Raw genomic sequence first — 22,475 nt, forward strand, 5'->3', positions numbered from 1 at the left:
ATTTTAATTTAATTTTTTATGAACGTCATAACTTACTCTCTCTCTCTCTCTCTCCCTCTCACTTTGTCTTTCCCATGAAACTCTCTGCCTCCTTCTTCCACTTTTCTTTATCTTATTTTTTTGTTAGACACTGGCAAAAAAGCTAAGGCTGTTTATGAACGTTGTCATTTAATCTCTGTCTCTCCCTCTTTCACTTTGTCTTTCCCGTGAATCTCTCTACCTCCTTCCACTTTTCTTTATCTTATTTTTTTTGTTAGACGCTGGCAAGAACGTTGTCATTTAATCTCCGTCTCTCCCTCTCTCACTTTGTCTTTCCCGTGAATCTCTCTACCTCCTTCCACTTTTCTTTATCTTATTTTTTTGTTAGACGCTGGCAAGAACGTGGTCATTTATTCTCTGTCTCTCCCTCTCTCACTTTGTCTTTCCCGTGAATCTCTCTACCTCCTTCTTCCACTTTTCTTTATCTTATTTTTTGTTAGACGCTGGCAAAAACGTTGTCATTTAATCTCTGTCTCTCCTCTCTAACTTTGTCTTTCCCGTGAATCTCTACCTCCTTCTTCCACTTTTCTTTATCCTATTTTTTTGTTAGACACTGGCAAGAACGTTGTCATTTAATCTCTGTCTCTCCCTCTCTCACTTTGTCTTTCCCGTGAATCTCTCTACCTCCTTCTTCCACTTTTCTTTATCTTATTTTTTTTTTTGTTAGACGCTGGCAAAAACGTTGTCATTTAATCTCTGCCTCTCCCTCTCTAACTTTGTCTTTCCCGTGAATCTCTCTACCTCCTTCTTCCACTTTTCTTTATCCTATTTTTTTGTTAGACACTGGCAAGAACGTTGTCATTTAATCTCTGTCTCTCCCTCTCTCACTTTGTCTTTCCCGTAAATCTCTCTGCTTCCTCCATCCACTTTTCTTTATCTTATTTTTATGTTAGACGCTGGCAAGAACGTTGCCATTTAATCTCTGTCTCTCCCTCTCTCACTTTGTCTTTCCCGTGAATCTCTCTACCTCCTTCTTCCACTTTTCTTTATCTTATTTTTTTGTTAGACGCTGGCAAGAACGTTGTCATTTAATCTCTGTCTCTCCCTCTCTCACTTTGTCTTTCCCGTAAATCTCTCTGCCTCCTTCTTCCACTTTTCTTTATCTTATTTTTTTGTTAGACGCTGGCAAGAACGTTGTCATTTAATCTCTGTCTCTCCCTCTCTCACTTTGTCTTTCCCGTGAATCTCTCTGCCTCCTTCTTCCACTTTTCTTTATCTTATTTTTGTTTGTTAGACGCTGGCAAAAACGTTGTCATTTAATCTCTGTCTCTCCCTCTCTCACTTTGTCTTTCCCGTGAATCTCTCTACCTCCTTCTTCCACTTTTCTTTATCTTATTTTTTTGTTAGACGCTGGCAAGAACGTTGTCATTTAATCTCTGTCTCTCCCTCTCTCACTTTGTCTTTCCCGTGAATCTCTCTGCCTCCTCCTTCCACTTTTCTTTATCTTATTTTTTTGTTAGACACTGGCAAGAACGTTGTCATTTAATCTCTGTCTCTCCCTCTCTCACTTTGTCTTTCCCGTGAATCTCTCTACCTCCTTCTTTCACTTTTCTTTATCTTATTTTTTTGTTAGACACTGGCAAGAACGTTGTCATTTAATCTCTGTCTCTCCCTCTCTCACTTTGTCTTTCCCGTGAATCTCTCTACCTCCTTCTTCCACTTTTCTTTATCTTATTTTTTTGTTAGACACTGGCAAGAACGTTGTCATTTAATCTCTGTCTCTCCCTCTCTCACTTTGTCTTTCCCGTGAATCTCTCTACCTCCTTCTTCCACTTTTCTTTATCTTATTTTTTTGTTAGACACTGGCAAGAACGTTGTCATTTAATCTCTGTCTCTCCCTCTCTCACTTTGTCTTTCCCGTGAATCTCTCTACCTCCTTCTTCCACTTTTCTTTATCTTATTTTTTTGTTAGACACTGGCAAGAACGTTGTCATTTAATCTCTGTCTCTCCCTCTCTCACTTTGTCTTTCCCGTGAATCTCTCTACCTCCTTCTTCCACTTTTCTTTATCTTATTTTTTTGTTAGACGCTGGCAAGAAGTTGTCATTTAATCTCTGTCTCTCCCTCTCTCACTTTGTCTTTCCCTTGAAACTCTCTGCCTCCTTCTTCCACTTTTCTTTATCGTATTTTTTTTTGTTAGACACTGGTAAGAACGTTGTCATTTAATCTCTGTCTCTCCCTCTCTCACTTTGTCTTTCCCGTGAATCTCTCTACCTCCTTCTTCCACATTATGGTTTTTTTTTGTTAGATACTGGCAAGAACGTTGCCATTTAATCTCTGTCTCTCCCTCTCTCACTTTGTCTTTCCCGTGAAACTCTCTGCCTCCTTCTTCCACTTTTCTTTATCTTATTTTTTGTTAGACGCCATAAAAAAACCAGGGCTGATATTTTTCGTGTCTAAAAGCTATATCTGAAAATAGATATTTATGCTACCCACGGGTGCCTCGGGGACAAACATAAGTTGACAAAACCCAGAGAGTGTGTTGACAAACGTCCTCCTAAAATTGGAGCGACATGCGGTCTAATTTGTGGACGTGCATTAATTACAATCACGTACACACACACACGCACACACATCCTCCCTTTTATAGATATGATAGTTAAGGGGAAATGTGTATTTTGGTATAGTCTGTTTCAAGTATTTAGTCAATGCCATGATCAACTACTAACCTTTATGTGTTGAAGGGGTAGCTTCCATGGCCACTACACCGGCCACTCAAAAATTGTGAGATTGATGCTTCATAAGTTACCTTGAAAGTCATTAGGTCAAACTTTGTCGCAAAAGCGCGCGTGCGAGTATGCGCTTATGTTTCGTATATGTGTGGAGAGAGAGAGAGAGAGAGATCTGTAAGGTGCCATCTTTCTGGAAAAAAGAAAATTTTTTTGCACATAATATAAAAAACAGAGCAGACTTTCTTGCACATAATATATTTTTTGCTATTTTCTGCGTTGTAAGTGTGGTGTTAGGAAAAGTAAGGATTTTCAAAAACTATGGCTTCTTAATGGTAGCACAGTCATCAATGATTTCACATTGATTAGTTGCAGTTGTTAAAGATGTTTTAAACATATTTTATGATTGAAATGCTATAAAACGTTTACCTTAAATTGTTATTTTGGATTTTGTTGTTAAATCTATCCAGAACAAGTTATTTTTTTCTTTTATAATAGCTGATCTAGTTTTAGTGGAGGGGTTAATGCTTCATGTTTCAGGTTAATGAATTGTTTAAGAATTTCACTTTATGGTTTTTGAGAGGGATGCACTGTCTTTTTAAAGCGAGCATACTTTACCTTCGATGTTTGGATTGGCGGTGATATTTTCTCCTTCACTGCTGATGCAATACAGGATATTATTACGCTTTTTGTTCCCCCGAAAGTGTTGTTTAATAAAATGCTTTAAGATCTAAAACATTTTTCATATATATTTCTGATCATATCAATATTGATTAAAATGGTTAAATCTTGAATAATTTTCACACGATCTGCTAGTTTTTGATGGAACAAGTTTTATTCTATTTTGATGTTTTAAATTTAGTGTATTTGACTATTATATATGTGTGTGTGTATTTACATGTACATACATAGTTACACTTATACATATAGATATGTATATATATATATATATATATATATATATATATATATATATATATATATATACATACATACAGCAGAAACTTTCACGTTTCAAATAAGAAATGCATACAGCTATGAGTTATATCGCATTCGTTTCGAAGAAAAAGCCTTCCAGCGAACCATTTAGGCAAAAAATTCTATGTATGAGACCGTTAATAGAAGTTTTTCTGTGTGAGTATACCAGAGGTTTTCTTGAATATTCTATAAGGTAATTACTGAATTTTCAGCTGATACGCTTATTTTCAAGTCAAATGTTTTTTTCCCAGTATTTTACCCGAAGACAATGTACCGTATATCATTGCTATCGCATAAGTTTTTGCACCGCAATTGTAATTTACTATGTTATCAAATTTTTTTTGAAATGAAGTATGCATAGAAACAAATTTTGACCTGCTAATTTCTTTACTAACACAGTTGCAGCATCTCCTTGCTATAATTTTGCGCCTACACATTATTGGTCTACATATGTAAAATCAAATATTTGCCATTTAGTTTCGAGTACAAGTTTAATACGAGTGACTACATACCACAGTACCACCCCACTATAAGGGAGTAACTGATGCGTCATCTCTTAACGTAGCTATTAACCCAACCATTAGTGAGTGGCTTCGTTCAAACTCAGTTTGTGATGTACCAGTTGTGACGTAGGTATGAAAAGAGAACATGGATGCCATTTACGACATCTTTAACGGTAGAATTTTATAATCCAACGTCTTGAGCTAAAATTTTAACCAGCTAAGATTTCAAACAGGTTAAAATTCATACATCAACCCGGACAAAATCATCGTCGTTGGATTAGTGGCACTGAAAACAAATAATGTGCAAATATATAGGAAACTTAGGTGTGGCCTGAACGGACATGCGAAAGTTCAAACGGTTATATTATCTAAATTCACACATGTAAATTAGTTTATTGTTAATATTGGCATTAAGAACATATATGCTGTAGCCTTGACATTAAAGGACATCAGTACTAAGCAGATTTTTTTTCAGTTAAACGAGACAATAGAAGACAAAATCTCTGGGCAAAAAAGGCCATAACACTTTTATCAACTTGTCCTATTCTGTTCAATTTAAGTACAGGAGGTACACACGTATTACATACACATTCCTAGACACATAATTACATATATTTACGAAACCACATATACATATATATACATACATACATATGTATAAACACACATATATATGTATGCACACATACACACACACACATATATATATATACATATAAACTTATTCACACACGATACATGCATATGTATACTTACAAATATATACAGATAAATATACGCACACGCACGTAGATATATTCCAAATATATGTGTACACGCATCTACAAATATATATGCACATACATATAAATATACACCCATATACATATATATGTATACTTACATAAAATATATAAGATCCACTACTCTTATCTATTTGGAACATGGTATAATTATTTCTCAATGCTTGTTCCTGAGCGTTGCATATATTTCTTAGTGCATCCTTTCAAATCACTCTTCCTTAGTCACCTTCAGGTGTTGGTCTTGTCTTTTCCTTCCATTTTCCTGAGGTATTGCGCATGCATCATTTTCATTTTCCATTCAAATGTTTTTGGGTGTGTCACAATTTCAACAATACCAATTAAAGATTCAATTCACTGTTTGACGTACCGTTGACAATAAAGATTTTGCATCCCATGAGACCTCTTCCTCCCTTGTTTCTAGCCACATACATTCTCGCGATATCGCTTTTAGGGCGCAGTTCTTGTTCATTGTCGTCATTTTTTCTGACTTTTCCAGTCATTTTTTCTGACTTTGTCCACCTAACAACACTTGTGCTGTTTCCCATTAAGGACACAGACAATATATTCCTTGCCCTGATATTGTTCTTTGTATTGAGTCTACCCTCCATAATTAACTTGGTTATCCTGGGGGATTCTTGCCTGAAGCTTTCCTTGATCTCATTCTCCTTGATTTTATCATACTCCAAAATATCCATATACATATATCGGTCCACCTCAACATTCCTGATTCTCTCACCATTGAGTAGTTCTACACCGTTAGATGACATTACTTTGCCTTTTCTTTATAATATGCATACCACACATTTTCATACCAAATTCCATCTCGATATCTTTACAGAATATCTGCAATGTTGAAACCAGACCCTTTATTTCACACTCATTCTTACCGAAGACCTTTAATACAACAGGTGATACACCTTTTCTCCACTTTTCAAGGTGTCCTCCGATGTTACTTACCGTAATATTTGCGTGAAAGGTATCATACAAATCACAAACAAAAATGGCGACAGACTGTCTCCTTGAAATATGCCTCATCTGATGTTAACCTTCGCCAAAAATTCTCCATGTAATGTTAACTCTGTATTCCAATTCTTCGTTGATCTCCTGATAATATTCAAAATGTTATCAGACACATGTACTTACTCAAGACTTTCAAACATCCAAGAATGAGGGACCATGTTATAAGCTTTCTTATAATCGATTCACACCATATTCAGAATAGTATACCTTCTTTTCGGTCGTTCAGCACCATTCTGTCTATCAGAAGTTGATCTTTTATCCTTCGACTTTTTATCCTGCCTCACTTCTCTTCTATTCGCAGCTTGTCATTCATTTCTAGGAAATTGTACGTAAAGTTAGAGATTACACCAGTCATCAACTTCTGCATCGACGTTAGGCAGGAGATTGGCTGGTAAATATCCACTACATTATCTTTACCAGGGCCCTTTTGGAGAAGAACTATTTTGTCTGTGGTCATCTACTTCGGGTTTTCCACGCCATTGTTGACCATCTCATCGATTTGCAGCTATTCCTTCGTGTAATGCAGGATAATTTTTTAGCCAGTATCCTTGTATCTCATCCGGACCTGGAGATTTTCAGCTTGGAACTTTCGTTTTCTGCTCGGTCACTATTTCACTTGTTATCCTTATATTGTTCTGTTTCCATTCATATTTCTCCAATCTGAATTCCTTTAATCGTTGAGCATCTTTTTTATGACTCCTATTGTTATTCCAGATGTTACTCCAAAACCTCTTACATTTTTACATTCTTCAGCATCCAGATTTCTCATTGCTATTAACCTTTCCGTTCAGCTGCAGCTAAACCCATTTCTGATCTTGTTGGAACAATTTATTGATCTGAAGCGTTCAATTCTTTGATTGCATCTCTTAATTTTTGTAGCTTTAGCCTGCAGTCTTTGTTTCAGCTCTTCAAGAATGCATTTAACTCCTTTTTTCATGATCCAATATCTACGTTCTAGTTCCTGTTATTTATCCTTCTTTTTGATTTCACCTTGTTTCTTTCTTTCCAGGGTGCTGATGTGCTTCCATAGTTCGTTCATTGATTGTTTCATTCTTCTTTTCCACCAAGGCACTTTCGCTGCATTTCTTCTTTTACAGTTGCTTCAAGACTTACTTTCCTGCCTATGTAAATGATACAAGCTTTAATGAATATATTCATTCTAGTTATATTAACCGTTTTAATTACTTTCAGGAATTTATTCATCTTCTAAGCCCACTCACCGAGTTTATCCACTTTCTTGAATCCATTTAATTCCATGTTCAGACCTTTTCTGAATGATACCAGTGATGTCTTCGATAATTCCTCTGTCATCGCTCAGTCTCTCTACATTCTCAAAATTTAAGCCAGCATTGTTCTCCTGAACAACTTCATTCAATACAACCTCGTTCATATACACTGTAGCGACTTCATCTTCACTCATTGTGTTTTCAATCGTCATCCTCTTTTTAATCTCATCAAGCTTTAATGCGGTTAACCATCCGTTCGTCCATATTATCCTTGCATAGTTGCACAGTCTCTGTTCCATAATATCTAAGCCCTGAGTTTCTATCCAGATGACACGCCTTCTCTTTCTATATCCTCTTATGGGCTTCCTTCGCCATCAACTGTTTGCTCAAAAAATATTCCGTGACAGCTACATTCACCGACCTAGACTATTTTTTTCTAGATGTCATATAGTGACAAACAAATCTGTGCTGCTCACTCACAGGACTTGCCGGGTGAGTGACCGTCGCCTGAAGTTCCGTCCTCATTTAGACCGTTGTTTTGTACTAATTCTTTTATCCTTTACTCTCATCTGGAGAAAAGTGGTGATAAAGTGTCACGGCCACCATTATATTTTTATCGAGATACCATCTCTAGAGTGTTTGTCTCAAAATACCATTGTCCCTCTACCAGTAAATGAGCTACCCTGCGTGGGACACCAACCCAGTACTCCGCGTTGAGGTCAAAAGTTACATACATCTAATGTCATGAACTGAGCCGGAAAGATTGCTTGGAGAGACATTTTAAAGTGCGGGACTATTAGTAGCTCTTTAATAATCGCGTATATTAAATGTCATATACATATATATATATATATATATACAGACACAGACACACACATACATACATACATACATACATACATACATACATACATACATACATGTGCGTGTGTGTGTACTAAGGCGTGTAGCTGCATCAAAGTGGCAGTTGAATGTTACTACAAGTTTAACCCCAGGCGAATTCTCTACCAGCTGGTTTTCGGTGCAAGTTCTGCACCCTTTATATACAATACATCACTAGTAGGAAGAGCGAACCCCTGTTACCCTCCACCAGCTCACAGGATCGCAGGACGGACCCAGTTTCGAGCTATTTGGCTTATCGTCAGCCACGCACACCTGTGCAATGAAGATATAGCTAAGATCCGCTTCTGCCAGCGATATATTGTAAACAAAGTGACCATCGGTCACTGATTTGCAACAAGCAAAATAGCTAGTTATAAAATCTCTAGAAGAGATAAAGTAGTAACGTATACAAAACAGTAAAGCGAGTAGCCACATCAAAGTGGCAGTTGAATGTTACTACTAATTACTACTAGTTACTACTATATACATATATATATATATACACACAAATACATATAATGTTCACCATTATTATTATCACTGCTGCCCTAAACAGTTATGACTTAATCGGCAGCACAACTAATGAAGAAACGCTATTTGGATGGCCAGTGACTACTCAGAGTTTTTCGCCCTTACACAGGTCTACTTTTCCATCCTGTAGGGAGATCCAAAGGCCATAAACACACCCTCCTCACAGAGCAAGCCCTGTGGAATTACCAGTTTAGTCGCCGACGACCTGACGTTTGTGATTCGATTTCCCGACTTCACTTATTGGTGGTCAAGGGATGAGTGACACGTACCTGAGTAAAGGATAGAAGTAATGCAAAGACGTAATGCAAAGGAGAGTAAAGGACAGAGGTAATGAAACAAAGCACCCAAAAAATGGAGCAGGGGAAAATCTATGTTGTTACTTTGAGTCGTTGCCGTCTTTGCTGTTATGATTTTCGTTGTTCTTTAGTAACCATGATGGAATGTCTTATTCATTGAATGGCATATTCAGTTTTCCTATATCTGAGACCACGAATTCTCATCCCAATATGTGAAGGTGCATGGCTCAGTGGTAAGGGCATTGAGCTAATAATCGTTAACTTGTGAGTTCGATTCCTGAACCGGGCTCTGCGTTGTATTCTTGAGCATATGACTATATTTCATGTTGCTCCAGGTTCTGTCTGCTGTAGAAATGAGTTGTGGCGTCACTGGTGCTAAGCTGTATTTCCTTTCCCATGGACAACATCGGTGTCGTGGAGAGAAGAGACTGGTATTCATGGACGTCAGCTGGTCGTCCATAAACAATCTTGCTCAGACTTGTGTCTCGATGGAGGACTTTCTAGGTGCAATCCGATGTTAATTCGTACCCTAAATGTGTCTTTTTAAATTATGCAGTTGGTTGCGAGCATGCACCATTAAGAGACCTAAAGAAGAAGAAATGAAACTGCCACTCTCATTGGTCATTACTCACTGCTATTTATTGTGATTTTAAAATAGAAAGTCCACAGAAGATATTATCTCAGGAGAAATACTGCAGTAGCTGGCTTATCGACAGTGTTTATACAATAAATATAATATATGGGTGGTTATGTTAATTAAATACAGCATCAGCTGTCTATACCGGATACACACATACATTTATATATATATATATATATATATATATATATATATATATATATATATATATATATATATATATATATGTATATATATATATGTATATATATATATATATATATATATATATATATATATATATATATATATATGTATATATACATGCATATATATATGGACATATATCAGCTCAAACACACATATCTTCATACATGTGTGTGTGCGTGATATAGATATACATACATATCTATATACATATATACACATATGATAATCACATACACACTCGTTTGTATGTATATATATATATATATATATATATATATATATATATTATATATATAAGTCTTCTTGCTGATAGCTACGAAATTGTTAATGTAAGGAACAAGAAGTTATCAAAAGTGAATAAATATCGGATGACCTAGTAATCTCACCACTTCGTCTTTTTTTTATATATATATATATATATATATATATAAATGTGTGTGTGTGTGTGTCTGTGTGTGTGTGTGTGTGTGTGTGTATGTGTGTATATGATATATATGATATATTTATGTTCATCATATTGCAAAATATTTACTTTGTACTTTACGAAGTAAAATCATAATGGCAATTTTAGAAGCGTTAGTTCGTTGCCAAAGAAAAAAACTGCCATCTTAAATCTTGCAATGTCATTCATAGAAATGATTTCCAGCCAGATCAGATATTCCTTGCGATTGCTGCCCCACAATCTCTCCCTTGCACACTCAATTGTTATTCTATTGAAAATATTGTTAGTGAAATATTCAAATACCTATAACCGGAGATCATTATTTTCAGTTAATATAGATGTATACAATATAGCGTTTTTTACAGTGCAAAAAAAATATTATACTAACAAGAACAAAATGGCGTATGTATCACGAAATACCATATATATGTATGCGTTTCTGTGTGTGTGTGAATATATATATATATATATATACTCCAATATGTGCGTAGGTATACTAGGTATACGCTTCTCCGAGTGTGCATGAGCGCGTTTTTGCGCATGTATTTGTGTGTGCACATATGCATATACATATTCAAATGCATATGTTTACTCACATGCACACATGTATACGTGTGTGCATGCGTGCGTACGTTTGTGTGTATGCATACATGTAAGTGTGCGTGTACGCACGCGAGTGTCTCTTTCATCGTTAAACAGGGTTAAATATGTCATAAACTGCTGGTAAGAATAATGTCAAATTTCCAATCACTGATATCCCGAAATGAATGAAAATAACAAAAAGCAACATGCTTCTTTGTATAGTTCATGGGAACTAAGCCATATATATTTACCTGTAAAAGATCGATAGCATGGAAAACTTTCTTTCTACCCTTGCTATAATGAACAGTACTTTCTAATATTCAAGAAAGCGCAGAAAATCCGGGGATACATAATTTCTAAGCCGATGTGTTTGTGAGTTTATTCAGTGAATGAATTCCTCCAGCCAATTCTGTCAATCATGCGGTTTGGTACCAAATCATCCCAACCAATTAGTGACAGAATGTGTCATTTCTTCAGTCTTCTTGCTGATAGCTATGAAGTTGTTAATGTAAGGAACAAGAAGTTACCAACATTGAATAAATATCGGATGACCTAGTAATCTCACCACTTCGTCTTTTTTTTTATAGTGTACGTTACTCTCACTGAGAAAACAACGGGAGATGCACAAATCTTCCTACTTCGTCTGGTGGATTCCTATAAAATTCATAGTAAGGCTCAAGAAAAATGCTACCTAGTGTGAGATTAAGGCATTTAGGTATGAAATTAGATGAAGATAACTCCAAAGACTAGCAAGAAGGCTGTGCAGTATTTCCGAATGATGTCAAGACGATCCTAAAACTGAGATCAAATTGTTACGAGCTTTAACTACCATTGGCCCCTGCGATTTGACTGGGAAACTTAAGGTGGGAGTGTTATGAACGTGGTGTTTTGCCGAGGTATTTATGGATGAAAAATCAAAAATTGTGAGAACGGTAACGTATGCCAACAAATTCATATAAGAGTTACTTGGTCCCACACCATGATTTATTGGAGCTGGTCTATCTACTACTACTGCAAAATCCCAACTCTTTAGTTGCCTTTAACATCAGCTCCACATGGAACCAGGAAACTCTTATAACAAAACTACGCTGACTTTGTGATCAGAAACATCTTGCAGAGGGTCAATTTTATTACTACGCATGTGAAGAATAGATATCGTATCCTACCATCTAAACTGAACATTGTATAAAGCGTCATTCCGTTACAAATGCTAAGCTTCACCAGCACAAAGGATCTTTACTGGTGAACACCCATCTGCAATATAACAAAGACTACATCATAAAAACTTACTTCCTCTCCAAAATAAGTATCTTTGCTCCTCGAAACTAGCTACTCTCTTTCCACCTGCAGATTTACTCGTATCTCCTTCCCTTGTCACACATGTTTTGTCCAACTGTAGGCATCGATATACTAGGTTGTCAAGAAAGATCTTGTGAAATTTTAAATTTTGGTATTAAATTATGTATTTTCAAAATAATTTTCGTTAAATTACTTTGACTTTATATATCGTTTTAAAACCCGTTTTTCGCTCTATCTAATTGTGTTACTCTTTTTTTCTTTTTGAATAACTAGGCCATTTTTTCTGGAACGTTGAATGCCACATAAACAAAAAGCAAATTCGCTCAATTTTCTTATTCCAGTTCAAGCTAGGCCGAAAACCTACTGAAACAGCTCGCGATATCAACGATGCGTTTGACCCAGGAACCACTAATGAACGTACAGCACAATGGTTGTTTAAGAAATTTCGTAGCGGTGACGAAAGTCTTGAAGATGATAAGCGTAGTGGTCGGCCATCGGATGTTGACAACGATCAACTAAAAGCCTTAGTCAAAGCCAATCCACGCACAACTGTTCGAGAGTTTGCTTCTGAATTAGACATAACGTATACGACAATTTCCAACCACTTAAAAGAGATTGGAAAAATAAAAATACTTGAGAAATGGGTGCCGCACGAATTGAACGACAACGAAAAAGAACGCCGCTTTGAAGTGTCGTCTTCCCTTCTTTTATGCAACAAGAATGACCTGTTTCTCGACCGGATTGTGACTTGCGATGAAAAGTGGATTCTTTACGACCACCGGCGACGCTCAGCTCAGTTGTTGGACGCTGACGAAGCTCCACGGCACTTCCCGAAGCTAAAGTTGCACCAAGAGAAGGTCATGGTGTCTGTTTGGTGGTCTGCGGCCGGTCTTCTCTATCACAGCTTTTTGGATCCAGGCGAAACTATTACGGCGGAGAAGTACTGTCAGCAAATGGATGAAATGCATAAGAAACTTCGACAACAACAGCCAGCATTGGTCAATAGAAATGGATCAATTCTTCTCTACGACAACGTCACGCAACTGACTCTGCAGAAGTTGAACGAATTGGGCTACAAAAGTTTGCCTCATCCGCCATACTCACCAGACCTCTCGCCTACCAACTACCACTTTTTAAAGCATCTCGATAACTTCCTGCGTGAGAAGTTCTTCAAAAACTAACACGATGCCAAACATGCCTTCAACGACTTCATCGCCACCAGATCGCAGGATTTTTACGCTACCGGCATATATAAACTTGTTTTGCGTTGTCAAAATTGTGTTGATTCTGATGGTGTTTATTTCGATTAATAAAGTTTTATTTGAGCTGAGATATATGCATCTGAATTTAAAGGTTAAAAACCGCAAGAACTTTCTTGACAACCTAATAATAACGAGACATAGGCCTTCCTTTCTAAATTATCGGCTAAATCTGAATTTCTTTACAGTAGTTTTTTTTCTGCTGCTTGCAGAAAATACTTGCAATTCTTTAAGAGGAAATTTAACCGTGTTGTTCTCATTCGTCTTGGCCTTTGCTTTCCCTTTTCTGCAATAAACAGCAGCACCACTTTTCATTATACGATTATGTATATGTATGTATGTCTGATGTCTGTATATTACTATCTATGATATATAAAGACATACATGCACGGAATTATGCACACACACACACTCACACGTCCGAGCGTGTGCGTGAATGTGCGTGTGTGTTAGTGTGTGTCTGTGTGTGTGCCTGTGCGCGTAGTGTATGTGTGTATGCAAAGGGTGTGTACATGTACATGTTTGTGTGTGCACGTGTTCAAGAGTGTTTGCCTCTTTTGTTAGGTGTTTGTTTTTTTGGTTGATATAAAATATGAAGCAGGATAGATTAATACAACAAATCACGTTCCTCTGTTCAGGATATAATCAAATTATCTCCAAGAAAGTAATAGGTCTTCGGATTTATCTGACCTAAAGTGAAAACATTTGCATTTGAATTCGTTGAACAGCATTGACTCATCGTTTGTATACATATACAATTCGTATAATTTCACATTTGGCGTCTCAACTGTTACCAGTACACGCGTTTTATACAAAGGGGGTAATGAGAATGTTTGTTGCTACGTTTGAGCAGCAAGGCCAAGGTTCATGATTCTTGTATCAGGTTTATTAAATCAGTGTTACTTCATTTAATAAGTGTTTAATAATTCACCGCTTGGTGCATAATGCAATAAACTAGAGCAGATGGCTGTCTCCATAGACTAATAGAAAACAAGGTAACTGATAAGTCATTCGTATTTTGTTACAGATAGTGTTGTGTTTGTAGTAAAAAAAAATAAACAAATAACAACGACTCGTAAAATGCTAGGTTCTCCAGATTATAGATGAGCGGCGCATGTTGCAGCAAATACATGACGAAGTGCTTCATTTGATTGTAATGCTGAAATGAATTTATTTTGATATCTCTCAGGATATTTTACTCTGAACCACACGGTTGCGTAGTGGAGTTGATGCATTCCTACAGCTAAATGTGCTATGCGATTCTCAATACAAGTCTTGAGTTTTTCTTCTTGTTTAACCCAGGTTAACTCGAACAGATCTATTATCGGATTTGTACCAGCCGTGAATACCACATCGTATTTATCCAGGACTATACCGTGAAATATAACTTTACATTTCATTTTTAAGGCAGTAAGTTGTAATTTTAAAGAGATTTGACTACGATTCCTTGCAAGTGATCGACAATAAAGAGAGCTAGTTTTGAGTACAACAGTGTTAGTTTTATTGTATTTTTTAATTTTCAGCATGTACAACATACACACAATTGGGGGAAAGTTTGTCTAACACAAATCTAAAACAAATGGTCTCTATCTACATAACACAACAGAAATCGAAACTAAACTTAAAGCCTGAATATCCTGTAATACATAAAAGTGACGATTTTAAAGTTATATGGATACATAAGCATAACGTACTCTACACATATATAATCATTTATGTATACATGTATTATGTAGTATGTGGTATGTACGTACGTTGACACACACACACACACACACTATATATGCAAGTGCGCGCGCGCCTGTCAACATGAAGTAGCAAAGTTGTAAGAATGTAGGGCAAAATATCACAAATGCGATTGAAAGAGTGCTCAAATGCCATTGAAATCTACTTTGTCTTTCATCTTTGGAGTGGTGAATTGGTGAATTCTTTGAACACTGGAGGAGACGTCTTGTGATATTAGTTCTAGCTTTTGAATTCTGTATTTTTGGGTGCTAGATGTAATCCGTTGCCCAGTTTAATACCACCACCTGCTTTCTTGATGTCTGTAGCAGAATTCACTCTGATACGAGCATTCAGTAAAGGACACTTGCTTCCGAACCACATAGTTAGGGGTTCAGTCTTATAAAGCATTGTGAGTGGATTTGGTAGACGGAAATTGAAAGAAGCTTGTCGTGTATATATGTATATAAATTCATATGTGTGTATGTGTGTATAAACATATGTGTGTGTGTATGTCTAAACATACATATATCTGCTTGTATTTTTTTTGTGTGTGCTTGCATGTGTATATACACATTCATACACACACTCACACGCACACAAGCTACGCACACTCGAGCTACACACATACACACACACACATACGTACACACAAACACATATGTTTCTCTCTGTGTGTGTATATATCCCTCTTCTGTATGTGTATATGTGGTGTGAGTGTGCGGCTGAGTACACCTTTGTGTTCGTTTGTGTTGTACCACTTGACAAACAGGATTAGTCTCTTTATGTCCTTGAAACATATGTTCTGCAAAAGCGATCTTTGGAATAAATACCTCATTTAAAAACATTAATAATATGATCGATTAAACCCTTCAAGGCGGAACCCCCGGATCAGCTGTAAATAAATCAATGAAACAAGTAAAAGAATAAAAGAATTTATGTATTTCGAGAAAAGTGTGTTCTTGTTCTTGTCAGTATAACCTTCATTTTAACTGTGAAAAAACAATTGGTATTCTATATATTTGTTTCACATTTTGTCATGAAGCCAGCAATTTTAAGTGGAATGGTCAGTCAATTGCATCGATTCCCAGATTTTGGCAGGCGCTTTATTTTATGGAAACTGAAAGGATTAAAGTGGTAGGTGAGTGCAGTTGTACTTGAAATCAATACACAAAGAATCGGAAGCATTTTGTCCGACTCCCTAACAATTCTACCAAATCGCTACCTTGCGATATCCATTAGCCGAAAGTAACGATATCTAGTTACAAGTATTAGTATATTGCACTGACAATAATCTCAGTGGAATATCTACATAAATTTACACAATGGAATGTATGAACCAGCGAACGTAAAATAAACAAATAAATAAATAGATAACTAACTAACTAACTAACTAACTAAATAAATAAATAAATAAATAAATAAATAAATAAAAGATCCTAATCATTTCTGCAAATGACAACATTTCTGCGAACGACAAGATATAAGAAGGAAATAATTACCTTCGGTAAGTAACTTGCGATTCAATAATGAATAAAATGAGTAAAGAATAAATAGTTTGAATCGAAAAGACTATTGTTATCAGAATAGCATATTTCTTTACCGCTACTTATTTTGTTAATCAATCTCAGGGAACAAAATGCGATTTTGATATCGTTAACATTCACTGACCCCGTCATGATGAAAATCATAATGAAAAGACGAAAAAACACAACGTACCAATGATGGAACTAGATAAAATCACATGTCCTTATAATCACAACCTATTGTGTGTTAACTAAAATATATATTGAATAATCTAGTTCTACACATTCCTTTAGGATTTTCGCTGCTGGAATACATTTGATCTTTCGAACAGTGCTGCTCTGGTGTTAATATGATAGCAACGACAATGAAGAAACTAAATAATCGAATGCATATAGTTTGGTAATCTACAATACTATCGAACTATCTTTTATTCAATCACATGCACCAAGGAATAATGCCATGTCTTTGTTATTGTTATTGTTGATGATAATAAATCTCAGTTTAGAAATTATAAAGTGGACTTGCTATCAAAGCAATCTGTCGTAACCGCCCCTTCTAATTTTCTTTTCATTTTTAGACAATATACGTGAGCATTCTTATATGAGAGGAATCCAGCTACAAGTTTTAGCAGGTCAGCGAACACCTGTCAAGACATTCACGTTCATATGCAATATGCATTTTCTTTCTATTTTTCTTTGTCATTGATATAATAGTGTTTTCTTTAATAACCATCAACGAATGACAAAAACACAGAGGTTGGTCGATGACGATATAGTGTAGGATTAAGTAAAAAGGTATGTGAGGAGGAAATAAAATTAAAAAACACTTCAAACGAAGAATAATTCTCTAATAGTGTAGACTTCCGAGGGCTACTCGTGGGAACCCCACAAAACTTCGGTCATTTTGAAAACCGATGCAAATGTTCTCTCGTAGTTCTTCAATCTACAGCTGCATGTTCAGAGTAAACCCATTCACTTGGACACTCACTCTCTACAACTTCACGTTCATTTTCAAGTGTGGGCTTGGTTAAAGGGGAATGTGTTTGTTCTCAACGTTTTCAGTTTTGTCTGCCACATAACCGTTGGCACCAAAGCTATCAAAGACCAATGAAAGCAAAATAGCATAATTATATTTACATTGAAATCGGCTGATAGCTGGCCTCACCGTATACACAACAGGTGTAACAGCATTAGAATTAGAAAGCACACACTTAATGTATAATAAATCTAATTATTAATTACAAAATCATTTTAGCCATCTAATTTGCGCCACGTTCATTTCTTACGTACACATTAATGCGTATTAGATTGAATGCAAAACGTCTATTTGGTTTGCAAAACTTTTCTTGCACGCAAACACGAACACAGATTAAAAGTAAAGGCGATTAAATGATATTTCTTCCCACACCGCAAAGAAAGATCAGCAGGAAACAGATCTAACTAATCATATAGAAACTAATGTAAATACTTCTAAATAGTTAGATGATTTGTCGGTTTCTTTAAAACAAACCTCAAACATTTAACGATAGTATATTTAAAGAGAAATCAGCATATATATATAGGGTGCGATGGGTAAATTGTCGCAAATTTTATATTTCAATTTCGCTCATGTGCCTCTTTTTATGATTTTGTCAACTAAACAGTATAGTAGGGTCAGTTGGGCACCGTCTTTGAGAAAAACTGCACCATGATGCAATTCACTCTGCCAGAAATTTGGAAACGACATTCTCTATTGCTTGGCATTCGCGCGGGAAGCTTTAATACGAACATTTCAGAGAGCTTGGGTGTCAATATGAGGACACTGCATATACCGAGAGTGATAAAAATCAAACATTCCGTCAACATCATGGTGTTTGAAGTGATCACTAGTGATAGCGATGTTATGCCTCCATTCATCTTTCCATACTGCCTCAGACTCAACACCAAGGCCTACATCATGGACCTGGAGGGGGTAGTGCTGCCCTGAGTCAAGAGAGTGGCTTTTGGAAGACCCTATGTCTGGCAACAGGATTCTGCTCCATGCCACACAAGGAGGAGAATGCAGTCATGGCTGTCAGATAATTTCTGCGACCACATCACCCCTGACATCTGGCCACCTAACATCCCAGACTGCAATCTCCTTGATTATTTGAGATATGACCGTATTGTGTGAGGTGCAGTTGAGTGAGAGACCAACAAAACTCCTTGTAGCACCAAAGATGAACTGAAGGCAAGGACTTTGGTAGTATTCACGAACTTAAACAAGAAGACCGTAAAGCGGAATTTCAGGAGATTCCGAAGTCGTCTGGAGGCCGTGGTTGAAGCCAATTGCGATTTTATTGAATAAATTTAATCTTTAGTATTTCAAGATATTTTTATGTAATTTTGGTAAATATAACTTGATGCAATAATCAATATTATTCTTTCTGTGTTGGTCTTCATGTTTTAAAGTTTTGTTTGTACTTTACTGTAAGTGTGTGTGTGTGTGTGTACGCACACGCATGTTTGTATGTATGTGTATAAGCATACACACACACGCATTAATATAGGCATGTTAATCATTTCGTTCAGTAGTTACGAATACTTAGCTAATATTTTTGTTGTATGTGTGAATGAAGAGATTTATATTGCAAGTATTTAAGCCATGGAGATCACTATTTTCTAAAATATGTGTGCACCAAAGACGACATAATCGTCCCTATTTGAATCCAGTCGGTTGTGATGTCAAGGAGACTTGATTAGTACTTTTAACCAGTCGGAAACCGGAGAATGAAGATTTGGTTTACTCGAGATCCTAAACTGTGGAACATAAGACTAGGTCAATTTGAATATAATTTGGTGCATATTGCGCTTCTCGCAATAGTGAAAGTTATATATTTACAAGGTGGGGGGACAGTCAATTTATTCAGTCTCCATATTCGACTTGTATTTATTCAAGCCATCAATAAATTCTTTAATTGACCTCATCAGCGGCTAGAAATAGCAGCTAATTTTTCTTATTTCATACATTGGTGTTTAAAATATGCCTGAAATAAACAAGAGCGTCTAAGTTGTGGCTAGTAAGCTTTTGATTGTAGGTCTTTTCAATCAGATTATACCGAAAGCTAAACAACAATAACACCATCAAGCAGGATTTATTTTATTTATCTAGCAACAATCAAAATCAAATTTGATCGTGTTGAGATTTGAACTCCTAAAGAGATCTCGAAACTACAGGATCTACCTCTTACCACCCTGAAATATCGTCATAAATATATGAAAAGTTTTTCATGTCTATTTGGATTCCCTGATCAGTAAGTGGAGCCATGATTGTTTAGAAGCATGACAATATTTGAAAATATATTTTATTTATCTTCGTTTTTCTTGCAAGCGAATTGCAGAAACGGACGCTGATTAATGTATAGCGCAAGTGGAAGCGTCTATTTGGCTGTAAAACTTAATATGCTACACAAATACGAATATATGGTGTTTATATTTATTACTCTGTACACGTTATATTCGAATTTCTACTGAACACAAAATATTATATTTACGTAAGTATCGAGACGATCAGTAAACACATCTTTCTCAAATCACACACAACTACTTAAACAGCAAAAGGGTATATTTTGTAGATAGTAGATACACGAAGAGGAAGGACAGGATCCATTGCGACGTCGCTGGTTCGTCAGAGGTTTGTTTGCCTGACATATGTATAGGCACTCGCACTGAACTGCTCATATTTGGAGAAACAATAGGAATGCTTTTAATTTCTATGGTCAAAGCAGTTTGATTATATTTGAAACGTTCGCCGCTTTTCGATAATCTACACATTAGTTTATAAGACAGTTTGGAGGCAAGGCATATATCAGTCATGTTATGATTAAATAGAACTCATAAAATGAAATTAGTTTCAAGTCAGAAAAAAAAAATCAATATATATATTATGTTTCAGAGAGATAGAAAAGTCTGTCACATTTCTTGTGTTGTTTATCACAGAAAATACGTCAATATATGTTTCTTAATGAGTTTGAAAAATACAGTATGGGTTTTACAAAGATTTATATGTATACTGTATTGTTTATGGGCGTGTATACACACATTCTCATACACGCATATATGAATTCACGCACAAATGCAATCACGCACACACAATTCCTCTTCTCATAGACACATCTGCACACACATACACTCTGGTACACATATGTGCATGCGTTGCCAGTTTGTGAGCATAAGTGTGTATGAAAGTTAGTCGCCCAGTGGTTAGCGTTGTTGGCTTCACAATCATTAGATCGTGGGATCAATTCACAGAAGGGGAGAACCTTTGACTCCCACAGACGCTCACCTCAATTCACGTTACTTTACTTTATGCAAATTAGAATGAGTATCAGTGACAAATGAAAAGGGGGAGGACTATCATCCAGTTCAGCAGGCTACTGAATTATTCTTTCGGTAATTTCAACGCCTTAAAAACCAGTTCTAATTGGCTAGTAGGTTCAAAACAGACTATAGCACACAAGCATGCGCACGCACACGGACACACGTACACGTGCGTGCACATATATATGTATACGTATGTATAAATCACTTTTACTCCTTTTTATTGTAATTAACTAAACATGTATTTCAAATTGTATTTCAAATGTGTGCTTAAAACTTAGTGGCCTAGTTGTTAGCGTTTACAATTATCAGGTCGTGGGATCGATTCACAGAACGGGAGAACCATGGGCTCCCAGAGCCACTCTGTATGTATGCATATGTATACATATATACATACCCATGCATACCACAAACATATTTATATGTATGCATATATGCCTTTTTACGTAAACATATTCAGTCCTATGAAAAAATTAAAAAGCAAATAAAGTAATTACATCACTAGTTTTATCTATTTTGGAGTAGACAATATGGAATTGATCTGATCAGTTTCTTATCTTGTTAAACTTTCATCAACGAAAGCATGTCATTCTTCTCTTCGTAGAGAGATATGAAGCTTATAGTATTTTTGTACATGTGCAGAACGCCAAACTGCTTTGATTAATTTGTAGAACAGTGCTAGTGCAGATAAAGTTATTAATTCATTTGTTCACACTGAACTAAAGAATGCTTTTTCGATAATCTGCTAATGAAAATACACACAGTCTCCTGTCAAAAGTACTGATTACATCAAAAGAGTTATCTCCCACCGGGAAGAAAAAGTAGGTGGTTCTTTCCTGTATCTAATGTTATTAGGTATTTATCGGAAAAAGAAATACTCGTCTTCTACCCATGAACTTAGATATCATTGCAGTGTATAAAATCATATAAAATCAATTAGTTAATCGGTATTGTCGGTGCCTGTCTAGCTATGTAAATTAATTGTTTACACTAGTGATTCCTAATCGGCCCTATCACACTTTGGGTGTGTTCGAAGACTGAAGAAGGATGCTGGAAGGCAAGAAAGGATGGGAACCATAAGAAAACAAAATGATGAATGGTAAGAAGTTATGAGGGTGCAAGCAGCAAGAAATCTAATGACACTAATTAGTTGCCATTCGATAAACTGTCTCCAAAGTTAATGGCAGTGATTCTTGTTTATTGAATATTAAAGAAACATCTCGAAATAAAATAATATATATCAATAGTGAAGACGCGTGGCCTAGTGGTTAGGCTGTTGCGCTCACGATCGCTAGATTATGAGTGACTGGGCCGCGCGTTGCGCTGTGTTCTTATACTTCATTTCACGTTGCTCTGGTCCCCCTTCAGATCAGAGGGGAATGTTGACCTGCTCGCCCAACCAGCGGGGTGACGTCAGTTGAAGGCTAAAACAATGCAAAAACGCATTGTGACTAGCGATGTGTAACAACATCTGATAGCCTGCTCGGTCATGTGATGGTCACGTGATAGTGACAATATATTTTTCATAATATATTCTTATGAGTATAACATGG

Source organism: Octopus sinensis, linkage group LG3, assembly GCF_006345805.1.
Source record: "Octopus sinensis linkage group LG3, ASM634580v1, whole genome shotgun sequence".
Lineage (NCBI taxonomy): Eukaryota > Metazoa > Mollusca > Cephalopoda > Octopoda > Octopodidae > Octopus > Octopus sinensis.